Here is a 13,283-nt window from a genome sequence, read left to right on the forward strand (position 1 = left end):
TTTAACTGTACTGGCAAAAAATATCTATGAATTGTTGAAATAGGCATTTGAGTTAAATAATTTCTTTCTATCAGTAGGTTGCAATCATTGTATCCCATTTCTAAGATAAAATTTTGAAATTATTTCATAATTTTACCCTGTGTCAAATAATAAAAATACAAACATTAGGTACTGTTTTAAAATCATGACCCTATCAGATATATACTAAAAGAGTTGGTCTGTAATATGCAATCTACTATACCCTTGCCATTTATGATTTTAAAAATGTTTCAAAATGATCTTATGTTGGTGTGTAAATTGTAAATGAATGTATGTTATGTAACATGTCTCTTTTCTTAGAGTACTTTGCTTTTTACAAAAAAAATGGTAATAATGTTTCATTACTTAAAGCTCCACAATCACTGCAGATTTACACTAAAGCCTGTTAAAGGGGTCATATGCACGATAGGTTATGCTTGTTCAGGTGTTTGCATTCATTGTGATACATTCATATACGCTTTTCTAAACCATGCACCATTCAATGAATATTGAAAATATCTTAAATACAACTTTATTATTTCTAAACATTAAAAATACAAAAAAAGAAAAAGAAAAAAAAAACAAACCAAAAAACTATGGATGTTTTGCTAATCAGAGAGTATCAAATGAAACATATGTGTATCAGAGCAGGCCAGCAATAAAGTAGCCAATAACCAACCTCTAATGAAGTAATACTAAGCCATGACAAGGGTTTTGCTAGTTTGTTTTTGTTTTCCTGTTCTGGGAACTGAAGCAGGCCCTTCCAGACCCTAGGCAAGTTCTGTATCTCAGAACTTCATCCCTAGAAAAGCCATATAGTTCCTAATTATTACAACCCCACAAGTATTGAGACTGTCCAGAGCATAGCAAAGCTACAATAAGACTAGCCCTTTTAAAAACTCATAGCACAAACAATGCCTGAAGGGAAATAAGGATCTCCAAACTGTATTATAGATTCTGTTCCTGACCTTTCCCAGACACTGATGGCAGCTGCCTAGTTATACACATTTGAGTGTAAGGAAGACTGTATTCCTTGTGTTATACTAGGCACTTTCCAGGGGGCATATCACTCAAGTTAACATATTAAGCCCCCAAAGAATGGGTCATCCTTTGATTTTCTTTAGAGCATAAGAGTTTTCCTATAAAATCTGGCAGTGCTCCAGAGTCAGCATGCTTAATTTGGTAGGCTTCACTGCAGAGCATCGTAGGAAAAGGATTCTAACTGTAAGTTGACCCTTCACTGAATTTTTCAACTCATCAGATGACGAATGGATCAAAGGACCATTTTACTAAAAATATATTTCATTTATATAATTTCTGTAACACATTGTCACACATGGTAGGAAGCTGACATACTTTTGTTTGTATGGGAGATGGATAGAGTTCCTTCTAACATATTGCTGGTTGAGAACGATGCCTGTGTGATTGAATTTTAGTTTGTGTGGGATAAAAATAATACACTCCAATGAGCAGTTAATAGACCACACGGGGCTATAAGCGTGCAGAAAAGAACTCTGGCAAAGCAAATTCGTGGATGGGCATTTATCTAGCCAGAAAATACTAAGTCATCACCATTGAGCCTGGCCATCCCCTGCACATTGCCTTTGAAATGGGTTGCTTTGACTAATAGTTCAGTGTACATGATAATTATAGTGCAAGATGGCTTTCTGTTTTTGACAAATACCTTTCAGTTAGTATGGAACATGGCATTAGGCTTGTGTATCTATGCTGGTTATACAAATTGAGGTGTGAATGACTTGACTTCTCCATGTTAAAATTACCTGCACATTATCTCTCCCTCTCTTCTGTTTCCTTAAACACAGCATACACCTTTCAAGTCCCCCACACAATGCATGGTTTTGTGTGATTTCCTAAGCATGTCCTCCTCTCACGAGGCTATGTAAGCATTTGGTAACTGACATAAACTTTATAAGTTTTCCAGTCTGTATTTCCACCATTGAGCATTAGTCTTTAACATGGATCGTTTACTAAGGTCATTTAGACAGTCATTTCTTTTTTTTTCCCCCATCGGTATGAATCTACCACAACATTTGCTTACAATATGATATGAAATAAATAGAGTAGGTTCTTTGCTTTTATACTGTTCTGCTATCTCCTGGGGTATAGTATTTTTGTGAGAAGAACCTTAAGGGAAACCTGTTATCGATGAACTTTACTAGTAAGCAAGTCAGAGTGAAGGCAAATATAACTGTAATGAGTAGTAACAGTTCAACCATGTTTCATGGTTTGTTGTAGGTAAAGGCCAGGACAAAACTGCCACATACATTCTCACTACACAAACAAATCTATGAACTGGGGCTTTATAAAGGAGGTAAATACGGCAACTACAAACTCAAACAAATATTCCAAGGCTTCACAGGCAATAGTACATGAAACAAAGTCACTACATCTAAAACCCTTACATTCATTTACTATTTCCTTAAACATAATGTTCTTCAAACATTACGCATGAAGTGAAGTACAGCAGTGGGTGACTACAATTCTGCTTTCAAGAGCAGCAGCTGAATACAGTGTGCGAGGCAGCAAACTGGGATAATTAGGCAGGGCAAAGAAGAAAGTGAACAGGATCTATACTCATAGCTTGGACTAGGCACTTACTCCTCACTCAGAATAGGGTAGGCGTTTACTAAGTGCCAATTTAGTTAAAGGATTACAAATTTCCCAAGAAGATAAGAGAAAGGGGCCTTCCAGATAGAAGATTCAGAATGTGCTCCTGAGAAGGCAAAAGAGCTTGTGGCTCACAGGAAGCACCAGAGGTCATTGAAAGGACGGGAGAAGGCATAAGAAAGCAGAAAAACAATTTTCTTGAGCTTGACTTCACACTCTATGTATTTTGGCAATTTGATGAAAGATGCTGAAGAGCTTCTTCCACATATCCATTTAGCCAAATCTTTTTACAAGAGTGATTAGGTCTTTGAGGTCAAGTATGGCCTCACTGATGATCTGTCAGAAATGGTAGAAACTTAACCTCCCTCTTGCTATATTTTGAGCTCCATTTAGTTGCCACAGTAACAGACATCATATGTTATTAGTTTCTGAGGAAGCACTTAGCATGGACCCAGTGTTGGTGTTTCAAAGCATTTGTTAGTTTTGGTGGACTAAGTATAAATGGCATATAAAACTCAGGGTGCACAAAGAATAGCAAACATGACATTGAGATAAAACCTCCTACAACCTAAATATTAAATAGCCACTGTGGTACAGCCATGGTATGGGATACAAGAAAGGGCTGCAGTGTGTCATAAGATGTCTGGTGAGGGTATGGAAAGGTTAGGCTCACTGCAGAAGCACATAGAAACTGAGATCTGTGGTGCGAATGCTCAGAGGAGCAGGGATTGAAAGGATTTCTGGGCTGGGACACAGAACACTACTAAGTTCAAAGCCATAGCTACCATTCATTCACTAGAGACACAGAATACTATGTTTTAGTAGGTCTTGTAACTAGAAAAGAATGCATATAAAGAATGTTACATCTTTTTAGGTGTTCCCTACCAAAGGAAGAAGGTGAGGGTAGTGGGGTACTGCTCCAGAGGCAAATGCTCTGAAATTGGAAGTAGAACAGCCAGGTAGAGGCCTGGGGAATGCTTGAGCTAGGGGAAGAGACTTGAATAGCTTGTGACTGGCACATTAGCTCACATGTCCTCTGTTCCTGTGTACCTCTGTACCTCTCCAGCCCCTTTCTCCCACAATCTCCCCTGGTATCTGTGGCCCAGCTCAGTGCTTCCTTGGATACATAACCCTCTATGCAGTTTAATGATAAATCACTTTGCTCCTTGCTTCAGTGTCATGAGCATGATTAACAATTTGTTCATATGCAAATCCCCTCTATTAAGCAGAATGTTTGAGAATACTCAATATATCAGAGAGTCTGTGCATGCATATACTGTTTTCTCACTCTTACACCTCATCAGTTCACAAGGCTCCCTTGAAAGTCATGGGCATTGCTTTTCTTTCTGGTTTCTTTGTTTTGCTTCCTTCCTCCCTTTTTACACCCAGTAAGGAAAAGGAAGCATTAGGTCTGTCAGAATCTTTACAAGACTCCTAGGGAAGTGGAGAAAGAAAGCAATAATTTTCTGGGAAAGCAAGACTTCTATGCCAAATGCTTCATTTGAGTTAATCTTCCTAAGAATCTTGTGAGGTCTGTTTCAGCATCCTTAATTTATAGGTGAAGAGGAACTTGTTAGATGGCTAAGTGACTTGCTCATGGGACCTAGCAGAGAGCAGGTGAACCAGAGTTCTATTGGTCCCACTCCTCTTACTAGCTTCCTGAAGTTCTATAACCAGATTTCAAGCCTTAAGTTGTGCCTAATGTAAATGCTGACCTTAGAACTAGCCCTGATCTGTTTCGCAGGCAATCACAGATTACTATTGCCTATTTGGAGATCCAAATTCCCACATAGCTACAAATTGCCAATGATAAGTTTTAATTGTCAACTTGGCATAATATAGAAACAATTGGAAAGAGAGTTTCAGTGGAGGATGGTTGACATTAGCTAGCCTGTGGGCATGTTTGTCAGGAGCTATCTCAATTACTTAAATTACTGTGAAATGACTCAGCAGAAAAGCCCTAGCTTATATAAAGTGGGCTGAGCACGCATGCATGTCTTAATTGACTGTTCTCTCTTCTAGACATGTTTCTACTTCAAGTTCTTGCCACCTTCACTTTCCAGCAGTGGTGGATTTGTGAATTGTGAGCTAAAACAACTTCTCTAACCCTTAAGTTGCTTACATCGATGTATTTTGTCACAGGAAATGAAACTAAGACATTCTTATTTGAGACAAAATCACAAGAATATATCTGTTCACAACAGTTCCTTTTATAGTTGAGGAAGGTTACTGCACTACTGCAATTGTGTGCAAATTTTCCATTGTCTTATGAACACACAAGTAAACTGTGTGTTCCTCAAAGGTTTCTCTCTCTCTCTCTCTCTCTCTCTGAGTATGTATGTGTGTGCTTTCTTTTGACCCTATAACTAGTGACCTGAAGTAGATATTAATATTAAAAAATATAGAAAATGGCTGTACTGTAAGTCACATGAGTGACTCAAGGGGCAGCAGCCTTTCAGTGACAGCAGAAGGAGATCCGAATCTGAAAACTAAAGACAATTCCATTCTGGACTGTAAGAGGAAGAAAAGCGCAAAACGGTATTACTAATGTTCCATATATAATACATTGTGAGACTTTTAATTATAAGTAAATGAAAGATATTTTGAATGAATAAATAAATAAATAAATAAAAGAGAAGAGGATGTTAGGAGAGAAGGATGAATGAAAGGAAAGAAGTTAGGGGAAGAGAAAGTGAAAGGGAAAGGAAAATTAAGTGAGAGTTATGGTCAGATATAAATTTGGTCAGATCAAGGATATTCTTGATCTTAACCTCTTAGGGAGCATATGATAGGTTTGAGTTAACAATTTAGGAAAGCACAAACAAACTCACTGGAAAAGACTAACACTGGAAGCTCACAGGAAATCACATATACTGAAGAAATATAGCAGAAACCTCAGTCAAGCAGTGGTTCTAGAGAAAGGGTACACTTAGAGTATAAAAGTCACCAAAACTAGACAGTGTCTCCAACAGATAACTGAAGCTTCATTCTATAGATACCTGTCTGGTCCTGGGGCCTTAGTAGAATAACAATAGCAAAAATTAAAGTGACTTGACATTACTACTATTTGAAAATTAATTAATAACTTGCTATTCTGTAGATACTAAAGCATCTTATGCCATCCTCAGTAAATCTCTTTCAGGTAAATCATACAATAGCTCAGATGATATTCAAAAGTAGAACAGGAATTGCTTAGCCTGACTGCAAAGCGAGGAACATCTCTTTACTTCTTGTCAAGTTCCAAATCTTTATTTCTATGAAATGAAGAAAGTTATTGCAAAGTTATCTTGATATTCCATTGATATAACTGGTATATTTTTTCAAAGTAAGTGATGGTTTTTGATTGTAAACAGATTGGGATTAATAAAATTTAAGATGAGATATTTAAGCCATTTTTTTCCTAATGTAGTAAATCCACAACATTGCAAAAATTCTCTGGTGTATTTTATATTTATAGGCTTGACGGCCATCTTAAAAGGTGATAGTACTACTTACAATTATTTATATTATTATAATTCATTACTTCCCATAAACGTAGTCTATATTGATGTCTTATTTTTTTATAGGAAAGACAACTAAATACTGTGAATGCCATCAGTTACATGTAGGACTCATTGTGCACTTCAATGAGTGCCCTGCCACACAGTAGGCTGGCCATGCTTGGCATACCTTGCAATATGGATAAGTGTTTGAAGTTTATCTTGACAAGGAAGACACATTCAATTTTAACAATTTGGGAACAAAAATGTTGAGTGTATATTAAGCACCATTGTATTTGTGCTATTATACTACCTACCCTATGTTAGTGAAAATGGTGTGCTACTATGTTCAATGATTAGATCATTGTGCTAGATATGTTTGCTTTCTATGGTTAGTGGTAGTTTTACTGATATTGATGGTACCTGAATACACTGATTGACTATGAACATATACTAAATCTCATTATAGCATCAAGTGTTTCATCAAGTTTTCTATTCTATCCAAACCGTGTCTTAAATTCATTAAACCATGAATGATTCTGTCATCTTAGACTTATGAGCAATGGCTTTGCTCTGGTGAAACATTCTTTGAATTTTCTATTTAACAGATTGAGGTTTATTCCAAAATTAAGAATTTCAGAGGTCAAGCAGAAATACCATTTAAAATCATTTAAAGTGTTTACAAATTATTTTATTCTTAATAGAAAGATCATAGAAAGATTATATAAAAAGACATGAGAATACCACCTCACCCACACCCACAGACAGTTTGACCCCCAGGAGTTCTGACACCACCAGACTCCCAGGTGAGTCTGCCCCTCCCAACCCAATATCTGGCCTAACTGGGACCCCCTTTGAGGCCCAGAAGACACAAGATCCACCACTCTGCTAGAGACACAGCTTGATATTGCACCCAGACTATGGTTGTTTGCTCCAGTGCCCCCACCCCACAACCCGGCACACACCCAGAGACAGCTTGGACCCCAGGAGTTATGACAGCACCAGGCTTATAGGTGACTCTGCTCCCCCCCCCAACACATGGCCTAACTGGGACATCTCCCTGGGAGGGGGGTGGCAGAAGACATAGGGCCTTTTGCCCTGCCAAAGACATATCTTCCTTCCAGTCCTTAACATTGCAGGGAGCAGGTCTTATGCTCCAGCATTCCCTACTCTGCCCACAGCAAAAGTTAGTTGACTCCCAGGAGTTCTGCCACAGCCAGGCTCACAGATCAGGTGCTCCAGATCTCCTTCCTTGTCTACAGACAGCCTGACACAAAGGAGGCCCAACATAACCAGGCTTACATGAGGGATAGACTCCAGTCAGAGACAGCAAGGCCAGGTAACACCAGCGATAACCAGATGGCCAGAGGCAATAGTGAGAACACAAGCAACAGAAATCAAGGCTACTTGGCATCATCAGAAGCCAGTTCTTCTACCACAGTGATCTCTGAATACTCTAACTCACCTGAAAAGCATGATTCTGATCTAAAAACCCTTCTAATGAAGATGATAGAGAAACTTAAGGAGGACATAAATAATTCCCTTAAAGAAATACAGGAAAACACAATTAAACAGGTGAAGGAATTGAACAAAACCACCCAGAATCTAAAAATGGAAATAGAAACAATAAAGAGATTACAAAGTGAGACAACCCTGGAGATGGAAAACCTAGAAAAGTGATAAGGAGTCATAGATTCAAGCACCACCAACAGAGTACAAGATATAAAAGAGAAAATCTCAAGTATAGAGGATAGCACAGAAGTCATTGACAAAACACTTTAAAAAATTACAAGGTGTTTGCAAAGCTCCTAACACAATTCATCCAGGAAATTCATGACATAATGGGAAGATCAAACCTAAGAATAATAGGAATAGAAAAGAGAGAATATTCCCAATTCACAGGGCAAGTAGAGATCTTCAACAATGTAATCGAAGAAAACTCCTAAACCAAAAAAGAGATGCCCATAATTGATGCCCAAGAAGCCTACAGAATGCCAGATAGATTGGTCCAGAAAAAGAAATTCCTCCTATCATAAAATATTCAAAATACCAAATGCACAAAACAAAGAAGGAATATTAAAAGTGGTATGGGAAAAACATATCAGAATTACATAAGACTTCTCAACAAATACTCTAAAAGCCAGATGATCTTGGGCAGATGTCATACAGACACAAAAACCAACACAAGCTACTATACCCAACAAAATTCTCAATCACTGTAGATGAAGATACCAAGATATTCCACCACAAAACCAAATTTAAATCATATCTTTCTACTAAACCAGTCCTACAGAGGATAATAGATGGAAAACTCCAAAACAATGAGGGAAACAACAGCCAAGCAAAACTAAGATATTAATCTTCTCTCAACAAACCCAAAAGAGCAGAACCACACAAACATAATTCCACATCTAACAACAAATCAGGAAGCAACAGTCATTGGTCTTTAATATGTCTTAACATCAATAGACTCAATTCTCCCAATAAAAAGCCATATGATAACAGACTGGATACATAAATAGCACCCAGTATTTTGCTGCATACAGAAAACACACCTCAGTGACAAAGACAGACACTACCCCAGAGTAAAATGCTGGATGAAAATTCCCAAGCAAATGGTTCTAAAAAAATAAGCTGGAGTAGCCATTCTAATATCCAATAATATAGACTTATAACAAAAAAAATTATCAAAAAGGATGGGGAAGGACACTTCAGTCTCATCTAAGGAAAAATCTAAGATGAACTCTGAATACTTAGCATCTACACCACAAATGCTAGGGTACTCATATTTGCTGAAAGCACACACTTTGAACCCCACATAATAATAGTGGGAGACCTTAACATCCCATGCTCACCAATGGACAGATCATGGGAACAGAAACAAAAAAAGAGACACAGTGAAACTAACAGAAGCTATGAACCAAATGGATTTGACAGATATTTATAGAACATTTCACATGAAAACAGAAGAATATACCTTCTCAGCACCTCATGGTACCTTCGCCAAAATTGACCATAGAATCAGAAACAAAACAAGCCTCAACAGATGGAAGAAGATTGAATTAGAACTATACATTCTATCAGATCACCACAAATCAAGTCTTGTCTTCAAAAACAACAAAAACAATAGAAAGCCCACATACTCATGGAAGCTAAATAACTCTCTACTCAATGATAACTACGTCAGGAAAGAAGAAAGAACTTAAAGATGTTATAGAATTTAATGAAAATGAAGGCACAGCATACACATGAGTATGGGATTCAATGAAAGCAGAGCTAAGAGAAAAACGCATAGCTCTGAGTGCCTTCATAAAGAGATTGGAAAGATCATATGCTATCAGCTTAACAGCACATCTCAAAGCTCTAGAAAAAATAAGATGCAAATACACCAAAGAGGAGCAGATGGCAGGAAATAATTAAACAATAGGGTGAAACCAACAAACTAGAAACAAAGAGAACTATCCAAAGAGTCAACAAATCTAGGAGCTGATTCTTTAAGAAAAACAACAAGATAGATTAGCCCTTAGCCAAACTAATTAGAGAGCACAGATACAGTATCCAAATCAACAAAATCAGAAATGAAAAGGGAGACATAACAATAGAAACTGAGGAAATTAAAAAAAAAAATCATCAGATCCCACTACAAAAGCCTATACTCAAAACAAACAAACAAAAAAAATCTAGAAGAAATGGATGATTTCTTAAGACAGATTCCAGGTACCAAAGTTAAATCAGGATCAGATAAACCATCTAATCAGTCCCATAACCCCTAAGGAAATAAAAGCATTCATTAAAAGTCTCCTAGCCAAAAAAGCCCAGGGACAGAATGTTTTAGTGCAGAACTCTATCAGACCTTCAAAAAAGAGCTAATACTAATATTTTTCAAACTAGTGCACAAAATACAAACAGAAGGAACATAACCTAATTTGTTCTATGAAGCCACAGATGCACTGATACCTAAACCACCCAAAGAAATGAAATTTCTTACAACCCCCCTTTTTAATATTGATGCAAAATATTCAACAAAATTCTTGCAAACAATGCAAGAACACATCAAAAAAATGATTCACCATGGTCAAATATGCTTCATCCCAGGGATGCAGGAATGGTTCAATGTATGGAAATCCATCAACATAATACACTATACAAACAAATCAATGAAAAAACTACATGATCAGATCATTAGATGCAGAAAAGAGCACCCCTTCATGTTAAAAGTCTTGGAACGATCAGGAATTCAAGGCACATACCTCAACACTGTAAAACATATACACTGCAAACCCATAGCCAACATCAAATTAAATGGAGAGAAACTTGAAGCAATCCACTAAAACCAGGGACAAGACAAGACTGCCCACTCTCTCCCTATTTATTCAATAGAGCAGGATTTTCATGGGAAAAATGACCATTTTACCAAAAGCAATTTACTGACTCACTGTAATCCCCATCAAAATTCCAACTCAATTCTTCACAGAGATAGAAAAATTCTCAAATTCATCTGGAATAACAAAAAAACAAAACAAAACAAATAGACAAAAAAAACAGGATAGCTGGATCTTCCGGAAGTATTATGTCCAATTTTTTGAGGAACCTCCAGACTGACTTCCAGAGTGGTTGTACAAGCTTACAATCCCACCAGCATTGGAGGAGTGTTCCTCTTTCTCCACATCCTTGCCAGCATTAGCTGTCACCTGAATTTTTGATCTTAGGCATTCTGACTAGTGTGAGGTGGAATCTCAAAGTTGTTTTGATTTGCATTTCCCTGATGATTGAACAGTTTTCCAGGTGCTTCTCAGCCATTTGGTATTCCTCAGGTGAGAATTCTTTGTTTAGCTCTGAACCCTATTTTTTAATGGGGTTATTTGAATTTCTGGAGTCTAGCTTCTTGAGCTCTTTTTATATATTGTATATTAGTCCCCTATCAGATTTAGGATTGGTAAAGAAGTTCCAACTGGTAATAAGAATACATGCTCCACTATGTTCATAGCAGCCTTAGTTGTAATAGACAGAAGCTGGAAAGAACCCAGATGCCCCTCAACAGAAGAATGGATGCAGAAAATGTGGTACATTTACACAATGGAGTACTACTCAGCTATTAAAAACAATGGATTTATGGAATTCTTGGACAAATGGATGTGTCTGGAGGATATCATCCTTAGTGAGTTAACCCAATCACAAAGGAAGTCATTAGATATGCACTCACTGATAAGTGGATATTAGCCCAGAAATATAGAACACCCAAGATACAATTTGCAAAACACAAAAAAATCAAGAAGAGGGAAGAACAATGGATGATGGATGGATACTTCATTCCTCCTTAGAATAGAGAACAAAATACCCATGAAAGGAGTTACAGAGACAAAGTTTGGAGCTAAGACGAAAGGATGAACTATCCAGAGAATACCCCATCCAGGAATCCATCCCACAATCAGCTACCAAACACAGACACTATTTCATATGGCAGAAAGATTTTGCTGAAGAGACCCTGTTATAGCTGTCTCGTATGACGCTATGCCAGTGCCTGGCAAATATAGAAGTGGATGCTAACAGTCATCTATAAGATGGAACACAGGGCCCCCAATAGAGAAGCTAGAGAAAGCACCCAAGGAGCTGAAGGGGTCTGCAACCCTATAGGTGGAACAACAATATGAACTAACCAGTACCCCCAGAGCTCATATCTCTAGCTGCATATGTAGCAGAAGATGGCCTAGTCAGCCATCACTGGGAAGAGAGGCCCCTTAGTATTGCAAACTTTATATGCCCCAGTACAGGGGAATGCCAGGGCCAAGAAGTGGGAGTGGATAGGTAGGGGAGCAGGGCGGAGGGAGGGTATAGGGAACTTTCAGGATAGCATTTGAAATGTGTATAAAGAAAATATCTAATAAAAAAAACTAAAAAAAAGAAATGTAAATAAAGAAAATATCTAATAAAAATAAAAAATATATACAAAACAAACAAACAAGCCAATAAACAAATAAACAGGATAGCGAAAATAATTCTCAACAATAAAAGAACTTCTGGGGGAAATCACAATCCCTGATCATAAGCTCTACTACAGAGCAATAGTGAAAAAAAAGAAATCCACATGGTATTGGTACAGAGACAGGCAGGTAGATCAATGGAATAAAATTGAAGACCCAGATAAATAAAGTATTTTCAACAAATGTGCATGTTCAACTGGTGGTCTGTGTGTAGAAGAATGCAAATTGATCCATTTCTTATCTCCCTGTACAAAGCTCAATTCCAAGTGGATCAAGAACCTATACATAAAACCAGATACACTGAAACTAATAGACGAAAAAGTGGGAAAGAGCCTTGAACACATCAGCACAGGGGAAAATCTCCTGAACAGAGTACACCAATGGCTCAGGCTCTAAGATCAATTGACAAATGGGACCTCATAAAATTGAAAAGTTTCTGAAAGAAAAAGGACATCATCAGTAGGACAAAAAGGCAACCTACAGATTGGGAAAAAAATCTTTACCACCCTATATCTAATAGAGGGCAAATATCCAAAATATACAAAGAACTCAAGAAGTTAGACTCCAGAGAACCCAATTAGCCCTCTCAAAAATAGGGTACATTCTCAAGTGAGGACTTTTGAATGGCTGAAAAGCTCCTAAAGAAGATCAACATCATAGGTCATCAGGGAAATGCAAATCAAAACAACCCTGAGATTCCACAGCATACCAATCAGAATAGCTATGGTCCAAAACTCAGCAGACAGCAGATGCTAGCAAGAATGTAGAGAAAGAGAACATTCCTCCATTGCTGGTGGGATTGCAAGTTGGTAAAACTACTTTGGAAAACAATCTGGTGGTTCCTCAGAAAGTTAGAATAGTTTTATCAGAAGATCCAGGTATACCACTATATTTATACCCAAAAGATGGTAGATGCTGCAACATATAATAAGAACACATGCTCCACTATGTTCATAGCAGCCTTATGTATAATAGCCAGATGTCTCTCCATGGAAGAATGGATACAAAAAAATGTGCTTTAAATAATGAAGTACTACTTAGGTATTAAATATGATGACTTCATGAAATTTGCAGGCAAATGAATGGAACTAGAAAATATCATCCTGAGTGAATTAACCCATACCCCGAAGGACACATATGGTGTCTACTCACTGATAAGTGGATATCAACCCAAAAG

General features: G+C 37.5%; 1 protein-coding gene across 2 annotated transcripts in view; it reads right to left on the reverse strand.

Annotated features, from left to right (window-relative positions):
* The window catches only part of Nkain3 (sodium/potassium transporting ATPase interacting 3), a 617,618-nt gene that overhangs the window by 304,032 nt on the left and 300,303 nt on the right, over positions 1 to 13,283 (reverse strand). The window lies entirely within an intron of this gene.

This window comes from Mus caroli, chromosome 4 (genome assembly GCF_900094665.2).
Source record: "Mus caroli chromosome 4, CAROLI_EIJ_v1.1, whole genome shotgun sequence".
Lineage (NCBI taxonomy): Eukaryota > Metazoa > Chordata > Mammalia > Rodentia > Muridae > Mus > Mus caroli.